This window comes from Microtus oregoni, unplaced genomic scaffold (assembly GCF_018167655.1).
Source record: "Microtus oregoni isolate MIOR12 unplaced genomic scaffold, Mior012 000014F_ref0000157, whole genome shotgun sequence".
NCBI classification, from domain to species: domain Eukaryota; kingdom Metazoa; phylum Chordata; class Mammalia; order Rodentia; family Cricetidae; genus Microtus; species Microtus oregoni.
Window position 1 is genome coordinate 40569035 of NW_024543073.1, and position 13441 is coordinate 40582475.

The window sequence follows — 13441 nt, forward strand, 5'->3', positions numbered from 1 at the left end:
AAGATGATGTGGGAGTGTCATATATCAATCTGTTGATTTCATTGGTTAAGCAATAAAGAAACTGCTTGGCCCTGTGGGTGGAGTAAACAGAACAAAATGCTGGGAGGAAGAGGAAGTGAGGTCAGACTCGACAGCTCTCCTCTCGGGGGCAGACGCCTCAGAGAGACGCCATGCCCCGCTCCCGGGATGAAGCTCTGACCCAGGATGGACATAGGCTAGAATCTCCCCGGTAAGTGCACCTTGGGGTGCTACACACAGATGATTAGAAATGGGCTAAATTAATATGTGAGAATTAGCCTAGAAGAGAATGGGCCAAGCAGTGTTTAAATGAATACAGTTTGTGTGTTGTTATTTCAGGCATAAGCTAGCCGAGCAGGCAGCCGGGGTGCTGGGGACGCAACCCCGCCGCTCTTATTACTACAGAAAGATACTTAAGGAAATAAATGTTCAACATCCTTAGCCATCAGAGAAATGCAAATCAAAACACCTCTGAGATTCCATCTTATACCTGTCAGAATGACCAAGTTCAAAAACACTGATAACAGCTTATACTGAAGAGGATGTAGGATAAAGGGAATACTCCTGTTTTGCTGGTGGGAGTGCAGTACAATACAGTAGTTATACAGTAACTTCAGAAATCAGTATGGAGATTTCCCAGAAAATTAGGAAACAACCTACCTCAATATCCAACAATATCACTATTGAGCATATACCCAAAGAACTATCAACTATGTCATAGCATGTGTTCAACTATGCTCAACCCTGTCAAAGCAGCATTGTTCATAATGGCCAGAATCTGGAAACAACCTAGATGCTTCTCAACCAAGGAATGGATAAAGAAAATGTGGTACATTTAGACAATGGTAAAAAATAATGACATCTTGAAATTTGCAAGGAAATAGATGGACCTAGAAAAACCCATATTGAGTGAGGTAACCCATACCCAGAAAGACAAATATAAAAAATATTCACTTATAGATGCCTTTTAGACATAAAACAAAGAGAAACCAGACTACAGTCCACAACCCAAGAGAACCTAGGCAACAAAGAGGACCCTAAGAGAGACATACATGTATTTACATAGGAAGGAGAAAAACAACAAGATTTCCTGAGTTAATTGGGAATGTGGAGGTCATGGGAGTGGGTAAAAGAAAAGGGAGGAAGAAAGGCAATCACTAAAAACCATGTAGCATAATAAAAAAATTAAAAGCATTCCTTTGACAAATGAACATTTTTATGGTTTTGTATTAAAATTCACTGTTTATCTTGGTCTCCATTCATTGCTGTTCTTTGTGGTAGAGATGTTTGTCACTTTGCCACACATCAGCCAGTCTCATCTGTTAGTTTTTTCTCTCAGTTCTCTGTTGAGTTTGTATCTTCTGAAGTAATGTGAATGTATTCTTACACATTGAAAGAAAAGTTGTGAGTAGTAGCCTGTGTCCATGGGTTGATTCTGCTGGTCATGACCTGTCTAATAGTTCATGTTTTTAATAACTTCTCCAGCCTTGCCTTTGGTGGAAGCTCTGAGATTTCTTGAGTTCTACCCTTGACCTTGTTTACCATTTCTTCTCCTCAATCATTTTCTGTCCTGGCACCTAGTACCTGTCACTGTTCCATGGAATCCTACTCGTAGTTTTAACTACTAAAGCCTACAATCAATCTTCCTCAGGGGCAAAATTCCTAAATGTTGAACTGGAGAATATTCATGGTGATGTGTATTAAAATATTTCCTTTTTTTTTGTATCTAGCACACATTGTTATTATGAGTTTACCTTCAAACCTTTCTATGAGGGTGGGGCTTCACATTTCTTTGTTTTGAAACAAAGCTTCACATGATATCCAGACTGTCCTTGAACTCATGACAATCTTCTTTCCTCAGCCTCCTAGGGTGCAGAGATGACAGGTGTGATCCACCATTTTAGGCATGTTCTTTTTCATGTACATGGATACTTGCACTCATGAAACTCAAGAGCAGGTTCATTTATTCATTCTATGTCATGCCCTTTGCAAAACAGCAAAGAAAGAAATGTGAAGATTATGAACCCCAGTTGACCAGTATGATGCTAAGAGGGCCATGGGAACACAGGGGCAAGCTTTTGTCAGGGGGTTTGACTGTGCAGCACTGGAAATGCCCAAACATGGGCGGCATCTTGAAGAGTGAGGGAGAGTTGGTTGGTAAATCAAAGGTGACATCAGTTTAAGAGGAAGCAGCCAGGTCACCTCAGACCCCAATGGAGCTATGGAAGAAAGCTCTGAACATTCAGTGTTTCAGAGGAAGATCAGGAGCAGAAATAGTTTGATTCTGTGTAGAAGAAGATTAGAAGTAAACTGAAAGGTTCCCAAGACTATCACTTCCATCCTAAGATCTCCAGGAAAGCAGCCTAGAAGCCTCCCTCCTCACCTTCATATTTAATTAATTATGCCCCAAATAATTCTTCCCATAATGCCACAGCCATTTCTTTTATTCATGATCTTATTTTTCTTTTCTTTCTTCAGTCTCCTGTGTGAACGACAATTTTTAATTATGAATCAGATGTAGATGGGGCCTAAATTTTCTTTTCTAAAGGCATTTGGTGGGTTCTTAACACCTTTTATGCAAGGGGTGAGTATGAAATCAGACATATGAAAAAGGAAACAAAATACTGTATGGACCTTCAACCTAACCTGATGCTCCAACTCCTTAGAGTCCTTCCACACATGGAGTCACATAGTAATGAAAATGCTGTTCTTATGAGTACATTATTATTCTATATCTTACTACTATCATTTCTGTTTCTTTCTTTTTTTAAAACAGGACTGTCTGATAGTCTCATACTGACTTAGAGAACTACAATTCAATACCACCCATAAAAAGTATTTTCTGATTGGCTTAACAGAATTAATTAGTTACTTATAAGTTAAAACTCCAACTTGTGTGGACTATGTACATGTATGATACTTTTACCTAATGATAGATTTTAGATTGATTATATGACTACCTGTCCTGTTTTCGGGTGAATTCTGCTGAACATGCAGTATTGATCACAAAGAAAATATTTTAATCAAACAAGTAAATGTTATCTGTATTAGCTAATAGAAATAGCTTAAGAAACATAAATGAATGTAGAAAGTATTTACAGACAGTTGGAAGATCAGAAAATAAAAAAGAACAACTGTATGTTTCTATTCTTAGCAAGATTAACTGTGTACATTTATGGAATTTTTAATGAAGCAGATGAGAAAGTTATAATAAATCTTAAAATGAGTTCAATTTCATAATAATGATATTAAAACACGGAACCCATTCATATATTGATGAAACAAATCATATATGAGATAAATACCAGAGCTCTGTCAAGCCTTGTTTCAGAAGCAGATCTAGGGAGTTACCCAACACTAGTTTAGACACAAAGGAGCTAAGGAAGAAAATAGTCTTAGGCATGCAGGAAGTGAATTGGCATGCAGGAAGCGAATTGTATAGGGTCCACAGTTACAGGATCTTCACATACAAAGAAGTGAGTCTTGTAACTAATACACACAGTGAGATGTTTGAGGGGAAATCTTTATACCACACATACATACATTTCTGCCTGGTATGCACACTGGGCTGGTAGAGTCCCTTCCGCCATGGATCTTGTAAGCTAACCAAAAGAAATATTGCAATTCCTTAGGACTTTATTTCTCTCCAATCTTTCTGTTTCTAGCCAGGAGTAACTAGGGCTTTTAGACGCTAAGTAAAGGAAAACAATCTTCATATCTTTCCAGCTTAGTTCAGGGTCCTGCTCAGAATAGAAACTCAGTAAAGGCAAGAATAGTAACTGAAAGAGTGATAGCAAAGTCATGAAAATAAATGTCCCAAATAAATGTCTTAGGACCTAGTTAAAAATGTGTAGTCTTTACAGAACTCCACCAATTGTGAAGGAAATAATGGGATATTTTACACCTACTTCCTTTGTGACCCAACATAGATTCTTAGCAGAAATCTCTGTAGGATAGAATCATAATCTCTGTCCTGATTCTTATTTTGTAGATGAAAAATCTGAGGTTTTCAGAGGCTCCCTGATTTGTTCATGTTCAGGAAAACAACAGCAGTAGTGTCAGCATTAAGTTTAAAAACCTGTATGTGTCAAAGGCTGTGTTCTATTAATAGCCACATGGATTATGTGACCACACTAATACAAGCAGAAAAAAATGATGTGAGTTTAGTAATGAAAAAAAGGAATCGTAAACAGAAATCCATACAAAACTCTTATTTTGATTGGATTCTGTCTTACCTACCACTTAGAGAACATTGGAAACCACAAACTAAGATCAGTCAATTCCAAGTTTACTAGAGTAGAAATGTGAGATTGTTCTTCCATGCACGTACAAACATTCAATACATGTGGGCAAAATGATCAACATGCTTTAAAACTGCAGTATTCTTAATGTGTCAGAGGGAATATCTGGAATTTAAAAGTCTGTGCTCAAATAGTATCCTTAATATTTCCCTATTCAGTAGTGGGTTGCTTCAGTTCTGTGAGCCCATGACATGACAGATATGCAAGTACATTGAAAATATGTCAAAATGTAGAAGAATGCAAATAGATCCATATCTATATGCCTGCACAAAACTCAACTCCAAATGGATCAAAAATCGCAACATAAATCTAAGCACAATGAACCTAATAGAAGAGAAAGTGGGAAGTACCCTTGAATACATTGGTACAGCCCACTTCCTTATTAGACACTGAGAGCAACAATTAATAAATGGGACATCCTGAAAAGGAGAAGCTTCTGTAAAGCAAAGGATACAACCAACAAGACAAAACAACTGCCTACAGGATGGAAAAAGACTTCACCAACCCCACATCTGGCATAGAACTGATCACCAAAATATACAAAGAATTCAAGAAACTAGACATCAAACTATCAAATAATCTGATTAAAAAATGGGATATAGATCTAAACAGTGAATTATCAACAGATGAATCTCAAATGGCTAGAAGACATTTAATGAATTGTTCAACATCCATAGCAATCAGAGAAATGCAAATCAAAATAATACTTATACAGATTGTAATGGCTAAGATCAAAAACATTGATGACAGCTTCTGTTGGAGAGGATGCTGAGTAAGGGGAACACTCCTTCATTGCTGGTGCAAGTACAAAGTTGTTCAGTTGTTGTGGAAATTAGTTTAATGATTTCTCAGAAAATTAGGAATCAATCTACCTCAAGAACCAGCAATACCAGTTCTAGGTATATACCCAAAGGAGGTCCACACACGCCATGAGGATATTTGCTCAACTATGTTCATAGCAGAATTATTCATAATAGCCAGAACCTGGAAACAACCTAGGTGGCCCTCAACTAAGGAATAGATAAAGAAAATGTGATACATTTACACAATGAAGTAGTATTCAATAGCAAAAAGCAATGATATCTTGAAATTTGCAAGCAATAGGGACTGGCTGGGTGCCACATCCTTCTCCTTACATAGCTGAATCTAATAATGCCGCACTCTGAACAGAAACAGTCCTGCTCTATCTGCACCAATGGCTGCAGCAGCCATTAATTAGACAGAGATTAGCTTAAGTACAGTACTTAGTTATATGCAGGTTTGACACAGAACTCCCATATTACAGCATGCCACCTAAAAGCTCAACCAGAACAGTGAGAAGCTTTCCAGTCATTTTGTACATGTACTATGTGGAAATTAATACACAGCCCTCTTGGTTTTGGAGTCCTAGTTTATCTCAGGATAAATTCTAAATGGTTACTGCTAGAATTTGAGTTGGTTACACACAGAAAGCTTGTTGGAGGTGGTGAGTCAAGATTTGAATTCAGGACCAAGAAGCAGAAATCATGGGAGATAGTTTAGAAGGCCTTTTGAGGTCACAGGTCAGCCAGAAATTCAGGAGAAACATTTGGAGACCATCAAGTGGTCATATATGTGCAGCATATTGAGAGAGGAGTTGAAAGGAGCAAGCTAGTGAAAAATAGATAAGAAGGGAGAAAATGTTAAGATAAATAAGAATGCAAGTTAAGATAAATAAGAATGCATGTTAAGATAAATAAGAATCATAAGATGGAATGGTATTCATAGGATGAAATTATGCATTGAAAAGTATTTGTTCTTCAAGGTTAGCCATGAAGCAGGGTAAAAAGTTCTGCATATAGTCAACTAACAATGAGTGTCACTAAGTATTTTATATTAATGAATAAGCCATTAAGCAGAATGATTAATGCATATTTTAATTTTGTAGTTAAATACACCAAATATCACATAGATATAAAAATATTTTTTTTCTGAAAAAAATGAGGAAGAGTAAGGGTACAGTTGATCAGATACTGACAAAAGGGCAAGGTTTCTGCAGAAAGGGTGCACAGGTGCAGAAAGAGTGCCCAGGTGCAGAAAGGGTGCCCAGGTGCAGAAAGGGTGCCCAGGTACAGAAAGGGTGCCCAGGCAAAGAAAGGGTGCCCAGGCACAGAAAGGGTGCCCAGGTACAGAAAGGGTGCCCAGGCACAGAAAGGGTGCACAGGCGCAGAAAGGGTGTACAGGTGCAGAAAGGGTGTACAGGTGCAGAAAGGATGTACAGGTGCAGAAAGGATGTACAGGTGCAGAAAGAGTGTACAGGTGCAGAAAGGGTGCCTAGGTGCAGAAAGGGTGCACAGGCGCAGAAAGGGTGCACAGGTGCAGAAAGGGTGTACAGGTGCAGAAAGGGTGTACAGGTGCAGAAAGGATGTACAGGTGCAGAAAGGGAGCACAGGTGCAGAAAGGGAGCACAGGCACAGAAAGGGAGCACAGGCGCAGATGGAGCAAGGTCTTTGCCTCTTCAGGAAGGCAGTTTAGAGCAGAAAAAAATTCATAGACAGCACAGACATCCATCTAGGACATCATCTACTCACTACTCTGTTCATTGTTCTGCATATTACAGATCCTATATGTACAAGAAAGGAAAAGACAAAAAAGGGAAATTAAAGCTTAAACTATCAATTATAGAACAATTTTGCTTTTTGTAACAAGAATATAGTGTTTTAAGGACAAAACTCTTTTCCCCCAAATCTGGAAATACATAATTATTTCAAAGAATAACACAATAATAATATAACATAAATGTTATCTAAAGCAAAGAAACGGAACTCAAAGCTCTTACAATGTGCTGTGAGAGAGCTAAAGGGATAATTTTGTTGGGTACTGTAGAGGCCAATAGAAGTGGGAGTTGATAAGGATTTTATGGTTGACCATGGTTCAAATCTGTTTTGAATGATGAGTTGGGGTTTAGCAGGGACCAAAAGAAGAGCATCTCAGTGAAGAAAGCGGCTCAGGAGCTAGCATTTGGAAGGTGAGGACTAACAATCAGGCAGAGAGGGGTGGAAGGGTGAGAAGAGGAAAGAGAGATGAAAATGTGATGGGTGAATTAGAGAGTGGAAAGGATGTTGTAGATTGACTAGTGGCCCCATGCTCTTTAATCATACAGTCTATCAGTTGCTAATTTGGGTGTAAACAAGCAATGCACTGCTCATTATTTTACAGAGGATCGCTGAGCATTTGTTGTATATAGCATTGTTCCCCATGTGTGTAGGCTAAATTATATTTTCCCACACATTATGTAGTCTTTTATCTTTTACTGCATTTTCTGTTCAATATTTTCAAAATATAAATTTGTATGTGTTCATTTCTGGGTTCTCTGTTCTGTTCCATCCCTCAACATGCCAGAGTTGTGCCTGTACCATGCCATTTCTACAACAATTGCTTATAATCTATTTTAAGGGATGGAATAGGATTTCCCCAACTTTGTTCTCTTAGATTTAATATTTATAATCTATTTTAAAGTGATGGAATAGGATTCCCCAAACTTTGTTCTCTTGGAGTCAATCTACACAAAGTATTTTCTTGTTTCATAAAACCTTTAGAACTATTTCTTTTTCCACTTTTTAAAAACATCTTTGGCATTCTTATAGGAATTGCACTGAATCAGTAGATCAATTTGGGCAGTGTATATTTCTTTTCCTCATGTTGTGATAAAATACAAAAGTAACCTAAAGGAGGAAAGTTCTATTTTGGTTCACAGTTCAAGGGTACAGTCCATCTTTGCACAAAAATTCTGGCAGCAAGAGCCTGAGAAAGTTGGGCACGTTACATCAAGTCAGAAAGAAGAAAGTAATAAATTTTCATGCTCAACTAACTACCTATATTCTTCTTATACAATTCAGTACATAAGACTAGGGAATGATGCTACTCACTTTTAGGGTGGTTCTTCCTACTACAGTTAATCTAATCAAAATAATCCCTAAGATTCATGCTCAGAAATGTGTCTCCTAGGTGATTATAGATGCTGTCAAGTTAACAATCAACATTAAGCACCCTAGGTGTGTAGAAATTTAACAATGTTAATTCTTCCCAACCCATAAGTACTGATATTTTCCCCACATATTTGTATATTCTTTAATTTATTTAATAAAATGCTTTATAGTTTTCAGCATATGGATCTTTTACATCTGCTAAATTTATTAGTTTTTCTTAACCATATACACTATTATTTTCTTAATTTTTTTCAGATAATATTATAGTATATAAAAATTCTAAGGATTATTTTACTGACTTGTAACTTTAATGAATTTATTAATTCTAAAGGTTTTTTCATGTCATAATACGTGAGCTGGATGGTTTTATGTCAGCTTGACACAAGCTATAGTCATCTTAGAGAAAAGAACATCAATTAAGAAAAAACTATGTTCATAGGAGCATTATTCATAATAGCCAGAATCTGGAAACATCCTCAACCAAGGAATAGGTAAAGAAAATGTAGTACATTTAGACAATGGAGTATTACTCAGCTGTAACATGAGAGTTACAGACAAATGGATGGAACTAGAAAAAATCATCCTCAATGAGGTAACCCAGATCCAGAAAGACAAATATGGTATCTACTTACTCATAAGTGTATATCAGGTATAAAGTAAAGTATATCTAGGCTACAGTTCACAGCTCTGGAGAGGCTATGTAACAAGGACCCAAAGAGGCATGTGTGGATTTCTCTATAAAGAGGAAATATATAAGATCACCTGGGTAGACTAGGGACACTGGAAGATATGAGAACATGAGGAAACAGGTGAGTTGGGGGAGGGATAGGTATGGGAACATGGGGGATCAGATTGGGCAAGTTGGAGGAGAGACAAAGAAGGAGAGTAATAAAAGAGATGTTTTGATAGGGGAAGAAATTTGGGGATTATGGAGAGAAACCTGGTGCCAGGGAACCTCCCAGGAATCCACAAGCATGATCCCAGCTAAGACTCCTAGCAGTAGTAGAGAGGGTGCCTTAACTGGCCTTCTCCTGTATTCAGATTGATAACCACCCTACTTGTCATCAGAGAGCCTTCATCCAGCAACTGATGGAAGGAGATGCAGAGATTGACAGCCAAACTGTGCTGACTTCTGGGAGTCCTGTTGAAGAAAGAGAGGAAGGACTGTATGAGCTAAGATGGCTAAGATCATGATGTCAGAACCTACAGAGACAGTTGATCTAAGTTTGCTGGAGCTCATGGACTCTGGACTGACAGTTAAAGAGCCTGCCTGGGCCCAACCTAGGTTCTCTGCATGGGTGTGACAGTTGTGTAGCTTGGTCTGTTTGTGGTACTTCTAGCAGTGGGATCTTGTACTGGTGTTTGGGAACCTGTTCCTCATGCTGGGTTGCCTTGCTCAGCCTTGATGCAGGGGATAGGAGCTTGGTCCTGCCTTATTTACATGTAACATCCTTTGTTGATGACCATTTAAGACCTGCTTCTTTCTGAATAAAGATGGAGACAGAGGAAGAGTGGATGGTGGAGTAAATGCAAGGAGGGGAGAGAATGGGAGGACAGGAGCGAGGGAAACTGTGACTTGCATATAAAATAAATGAAAAAATGTAATTAAAAGTGCCTCTATAAGATCAGGTTGTAGGCATACCTGTAAGGCATTTCTTAGTGATTGATAGGGAAGGTTCCATCCCATTGCAGATGGAGCTATTCCTGGCCTGATGGTCTTGTGTTCTATAGAAAAGCAGACATTGCAAACAATGAGGAGTAAGCCAGTAAGCAGCACTCCTCCATAGCCTTTGAGTCATCTCCTGCCTCCAGGTTCCTATCCTGCATCAGCTCCTGTCCTGACTTCCTTTGATGACCAAGAGTGCTGTAGAAGCCAAATACGCCCTTGTATTATCAAGTTGCTTTGGTTATAGTGTTTTGTCATAGCAATAGAAACCCTAACACTGAGCATATTTAAAAATTGTTAAAAGAACAGACTTTTAATATAACCATTGTAAAATGTGAGTAAGGTGATAAATATGTTAATTAGCTTTACTGAAACATTTTGCTATGTAATATACATGGATAAAATGTTACGTTATATCCCATAAACAGTCACAATTATTATTTATAAACTAAAAATAAATGTAAAATATTACATTACATTGTTTCTATGACATCACAGTGGGCAACCAAGGCACAGGTTATTGTTTTAGGTTGCTTATTACATGGTAGCACCTGAAAAAATTACACAACCCTTAGGTTTGATGTACCTTTAGCCAATAAGTTTTACATTATGCATCACATTAATCACAAGCAGAATCCATGAAGAGTTAGGGAGAGTGTGCACCTCTGAAGTACAGTAGTTAGACAACTCCTCCTGTGTCACAGCATGCTGTTTGGAAGCTCACCTAGAACAATGCAAAGCTTTCCAGGGACATTGTCCATGTACTGAGGTGGAAACTAATAAACAGCCAAAGCTTAAGGAATAAGGGTGGTCTCCATTGAGCTTAGAGTCCTGATTGAGATTAATATCCAAAACAATAGCTCATCAACTTCTCCAAATCTACAGCTGGAATTTCATCTTATTTCCATGCCGAGTCATGAACAGTGGCAATGCTAACCAGAGGCTACTCAAAGAGGACTAAGCTTTTATAATTCACTTTCTTTTATAGGCAGAATATAAAGAGATGCACTCTAGAATACATAATGGTTTTAGTCACTAAGGAATTTAAATGGGATCTTGAAGAATGTGGACAAATCCCGAGGAAGTAAGGACAAGCTGAGATGCTGTGCAACTGCTTAAGTGTTCCTAGTGCTGCATTTCGGCCACTAGCTGAATCTTGCACTAACACCAAATAGAGATGTGGAAAACACACTAAGTTGACTTAGGGGCTATGCACAGGAACCAAAAGGCAGGAAAGTACTAAACATTGCTGAGAGCATCCACCCCAGGAAGGACTTTACCTTCCAGGAGCTCTAGACTGGCCCCATCCCCAGTGCTCACATGGCTGACTTTATCCTCTGTGTTCCATTTGGCACAGCAAGTGGCAGTGTCTCCACCATTTATGATAGTAATGCAGCCCCTAGAAGTACTTTTACCACCTAATCCATGAGGGACTTGGTTCCCCTGGCAAAGGCTTCCCATTCAAAGACCCCAACAGGTCCATTCCAAACAATCTGCTTGGCTCGAGTCACAGCCTCAGCATATTTCTTGCTGCTCTCAGGACCATAGTCCAATTCCAGCCAGCCATCAGGTATACCAGAGGCCACAGTAGTTTGGCCAGTCTTGGCATTCTCATCAAATTTGTTAGCAATGACAAAGTCAACAGGTAAGGTAATCTTCACACCATTTTTCTCAGCTTTAGCCAGGAGATCTTTGACAATCTTGTTTCCTTCTTCATCATACAGAGAAGTTCTAATCTCCATGTTGTTGAACACCTTAAGGAAGGTAAAAGCCATTCCACCACCAAAGATCATCTCATTGACCTTGTCCAACATATTATTGATCAGGTGGATCTTGTCTGCAACTTTAGCTCCTCCCAATATAGCCAGGAAGGTTTGTTCTGGACTCTCCAAAGCTTTGGCAAAGTAGTTCAGCTCCTTCTTCATCAAAAATCCACTAGCCATTCGTGGCAAATTCACACTTACCAAGGAGATGTGGGCTTGGTGTGTAGTACCAAAAGCATGATTGATATAGACATCCACAAGTTTGGACAGTGAAGCTTGGAAAGCATCAATTTTGGCTGCCTCAGCTTTAATCCTGTTCCGAGAAGCATCCTTTCCCTTCTCTTCTTCCTCCACATGAAAGCAGAGGTTCTCCAGCAGAATAACAGTGCCAGCTGCTGGGTTGGCACTGACATTTTCAACTTCTGGGCCCACACAATCCTTTAAGAAGAGAACATCCTCAAACTCACAGAGATCCACCTGCCTCTGCCTCCTCCAAAGCCACAGAGAAACCCTGTCTCGAAAAACAAAAACAAACAACAACAAAGAGAATATCCTTGCCCAGCAGAGACTTGAGTTCTGTGGCAACTGGCTCTAGGGAGTACTTGTCAGGCATGGGAACACCATCAGGTTAGCCCAAGTGGCTCATAAGGACAACTGACTTGTCTCCATTTTCCAAGCAGAATTTGATGCTTGGGACAGCAGTCTTGATCCTTTGGTTATTTGTTATCTCATTCTTCACAGGGACATTGAAGTCCACCCTCATCATGACCCGCTTCCCCTTCAGGTCCAGCTTGTCTAAAGTCAGTTTTTTAGAAAGCCTCATTTTGGGAAAATGGTAGGATCAAGAGGCCCGGTCCTGAGGAAGAGTTCACAGAACATTTTAAGGTTTACGAAGTGATTATATCAATTTTATGCTATTACTAAAGAAGTGATTATTATCATTAATTTGTATGGTTTCTCAGAGCCTTAAGTAGCGCTGAATCCAGCACTCACATTTGAGTCTTCCTATAAACAGTAAGTCAGATATATAGGAGGGAGAGTGGCAGACCTTCAGAAACTGTTCTAAAGCTTCCTTCCCTTTCACAGATGATAGAAGAATGTGTGAAACAATCCAAATTTACTTTTTTTTATTTTGTGAGTACATAGAAACTTTCTTAATTTGCTTAAATCCATCTTATAAAAACTGCACCAAAAAAGTTTCCCATGCTAACTGTATTTCACCAAACTTGCTCTTTTACATCATGGTTCTTGTTAGCATTGACACAGACATATGTGTCATTAAAGAATCTGAAAATTGACAAGACATTTTGGTCTCTGCAAAAGTACATATTGTTGAGCATTAGGCCACTCTACTAAATCCTAATACCATCAAGTAACATCTTATATGGATATGTTTTAGGAGGACATTGTCTGTTCTTTTTCTAAATATTATTTTTGGTCAAAATTCTTTGAAAATTTCATAAATATAGTCTTTTGGTCATAGTTATCTTCTACTTTCACCTCTAACTCTTTATAGCTCCACCACAATAGGTCCCTAGCTAGGGTTGGGCCTCAGGAACCCTTTCCCTATTCTTTGATTGGATTGATCTTGTGCAAGTACACATAGCTGCTATAAATTGGCATTGTTTTCTGGAAATGATCTAAAGATTTAAGAAAAACTGCCCTAGTTTATTTAGCAATAAAGAAGCATTTATAGAATGTTTACTCCATTGTGTACATCAAGAGAGGCATGGAGCTAGATTATTA

The 13441-nt window shown here is 38.6% G+C and overlaps 1 pseudogene; it reads right to left on the minus strand.

Moving 5' to 3' along the window:
* Positions 1-11171: 11171 nt before the first annotated feature.
* LOC121455960 lies at positions 11172-12518 on the minus strand (annotated as a pseudogene).
* Positions 12519-13441: the final 923 nt, after the last annotated feature.